The 3,288-nt window shown below is 34.0% G+C and overlaps 1 long non-coding RNA gene across 1 annotated transcript; it reads left to right on the plus strand.

Annotated features, from left to right (window-relative positions):
* The first annotated feature begins 242 nt into the window (after positions 1-242).
* On the plus strand, positions 243-2,486 carry LOC127850409 (uncharacterized). Its single transcript, XR_008035276.1, has 2 exons — positions 243-757; positions 888-2,486. It is a non-coding gene; the product is annotated as an uncharacterized LOC127850409 (long non-coding RNA).
* Positions 2,487-3,288: the final 802 nt, after the last annotated feature.

Below are 3,288 nucleotides of genomic sequence, written 5' to 3' on the forward strand. Positions count from 1 at the left end.
GACTACTTAAAATATTTTTTTAGCACTGTTTGTTTTCCAGATATTTGTGAATATGCCGTTTTATGTTCTTCTCCTTGAACTAATGCAATATGTGCTTTGGAACAGGAATCATATAGTGTTGGAAAGCTGGTGTTTCACGTCCAGAGGGTCCTTGCGTCCGGAAGCTGAAAATTGAAAAAAAACAAACCTCCCCACTCATTCCATCCCGCGAAACCCTTAAGGTGTCGCAAGTCTATATGGAATGAGTGATGTATTGGACGTCATCATTGATGACGTTCATTCGAACGAATGATAAAGGGGGCTAAGTTTCGTTAAGCTGGCGCATATAGTCGCGATTTGTGGCGCTTGAAAACTAGTCGGTTACTTTTGCTGAAATTTGACATGTATATGGACAAGAATGCGATCTACCTGTTGGCGTAGGCGTTATACCTAGGAAAAAACTAGTTTTCGAGTATTTTGCGTTTAAATATTTTTATGGGAAAGGGCACGCGCGCGTGACGTCATGAAAAGCGCTTAGGCTAGCTTCCATCTTGCTACGAAACAAAGAAACTGACGTTACGCGTTATTAATTTAATATAAAGTTAGGCGTTTAATCGATAAACAAAGACGTAATAATTGTGTTTGAATATCAATCGGAAGTACACAAGTGTGTTTTTTTAATAAACATCATATAAATCAATGTGTTATTCAACGTATTGTGAATTTGTGTGCTACGAGTTGAAGAAAGGTTTACGCGGCTAGGCTTTCCGAGATAAATGTAAGTACACACTGGTATTAGAATGGTATTCTATTTATCCGATAATATCTATTACATTATTAGGGTTTAATATTTTATTATTAAATCAATAAATAAACGTGAGCAGCAAATCAATTAATTTCGTTTGCAGTAGAAACCGAAAGACGGAAAGTAAACAAACCAACCATCAAAATGGCTGACGACATAGCAACGTAGGAATGAACGCTCACAAAATATTTACAAAATAAGATCATCATAAATGATGTAAAGTGAACGCTAGTTAGCTATTTTGTAGATAAGTATACGATCCAACGAAAAAACAATAAAATTTGACATAAAAAAACACCAGTGGATATGGAAATCATCGGCGTTTGAAATAGCAGACGGCGTCGACCAATGGCTGCCAATACAGGTTCGAAAAGAACGCTCGAAAGTATTAACAAAATAACATAGATGATGTAAAGTGAACGCTAATTCGCTGTTTTGTAGATAAGTATACGATCTATTGAAAAACCATAACATTTGACACAAAAACACCCGTGGATATGGAAATTTTCAGCGTAACGAAATAGCAGACACCACATGGCGTCTCATCTGGGTCTACGCTGTTTGCCAAGGCCGATAATATAATGAATGGAAATGCACAAACTCAGTAACTGGCAAGCATATATGCATTAGTAGGTTGTTTCGTGATTATTCAGAAACGACTACATAATTCTTTTGGTTCTGCCAGTGCAACTTAACAGAAATAAGTATAAAAAGTTTCTACACCTGACAACAATGTGCCAACTTAATACAAGGTAAGTTGTTTACATTATTTAAAATATTGCAAGCTTACAGTACTCAACAATAAACAGCTGGTACAATGTAATGTCATCGTTTTAATTTTAATAAGCCCGTGGTTAATTACCCTTTTTAATGTTATGGATCAATGCATCTCTAACACCTTCAATTGACTTGTTCATGAAAAATATACACCCTCAGTGCATGCTATCCCATACACCATCAATCACTTACTAAGGCTCGATTGGTCATTCTCGGCTCGGGTACTACTTACCGGTACATGTACCCCGGGTACTCTTAACTTTACTTACATGTTCCCCGGGTACGGTAAATAAACTTAAACATACCCGCAAATATTAGATTGTATCCGAGTTGTATATCCGCCAAAAATCCAATGTCGTTAAACATGCTACCGATAACGTAAAACAATATTGTTTACCTTAAACAACCTTCTCTTTTAAAAAATCTGCATCAACATGCTTTTTAGTTTGAGTGTTGAGAGGACGCCGTAGGAATAAGCAAGTAATCAAGAATACGTCTCTGTTTCTGCTTTTATTTCCTTCATGTATAATGACGATAAGGATTGACGACTAACATTGACGACAATGATCACAAGCATTTACGACTAACACTGACAACAAGCATTGGCGACTAGATGTAACATTGACGATTCTCTACAATAAATGAAATTAACAATAAAAAATGAATAATAAGATTAAAGTACAACAGATATGCTTTTCAAAGTATAATATAATAGCATACACTCATTAGAATAAGAGGTTTCATAAATAACAATTTGAAACATTTTCAATCAATATCGAAATATCTTATACAATATTTATTACACAGCATGAATTAATTGTTAAAACATAATATAAATACCGAATATGGTGTTCCCCATTTAACGGACCTTGCAAACCAAATAATGTTTCTTTTAAAAAATCTATGACGGTAAAAAGTGAACCTGCGATGTCGTGGAAAATATTATACTTGACGACGTCATACAATGACGCGACTTTAAACAATTTAAGATTTAAAATTAAATCACATTATTGATTTTAACAATGAGTTTTGATAATATAAATGCCATTGAACAGAAAATTGACATAAATGTAAACATAATTAATTTTTACAAAATAGCCGACAACAACCGATTTAGTGTTAAAATTCCCGGGTATGATTTAGTATATTTACCGTACCCAGGGTTTGGGCCTTACTAACTGTATTATTATTATATCTCACCGACTACCTTTACCTTGTTGTGTTTATGAACCTGAAACTTATGTTAAATCCGGCTTTCTTTACTTTTATTTTTCATTCATTTGATTGTTGACGTATCTCGTGGAAAATTATTTGAATCTTTGGATTTTACTGACGACAAGCTGGAAGTGTCAATTTATTTTAAAAACGAATCTAAGGTTTATTTACATGTAAGTATTGTGTGTTTGTCATGCATAATTCAGTGTTTTCCAGAAAAATTTGAGTAGCCAGTTATATGGCCGGCAACTATGCAGTAAAACAAAAGCATTTGTGACATTTACTTGATATATTTGGGAAAAGTAGCCGGCATCAAGAGTAAATGTAACCGGCAAAATCGCTGGTTGCCGGTATTTAAGTTAAGAGAACACTGATAATAGTAAACTAAATCTTTACGACAGGATTACAGCTTTGTAAAATTGTTATTTGGGTGATAATGGTTAGCAATTCATACAAATGTTATTAAAAATATTGTGCTTTAAAATTAATTTTGAGAATGGGATGGAAGAACA

Source organism: Dreissena polymorpha, chromosome 11, assembly GCF_020536995.1.
Source record: "Dreissena polymorpha isolate Duluth1 chromosome 11, UMN_Dpol_1.0, whole genome shotgun sequence".
Taxonomy (NCBI): Eukaryota; Metazoa; Mollusca; class Bivalvia; order Myida; family Dreissenidae; genus Dreissena; species Dreissena polymorpha.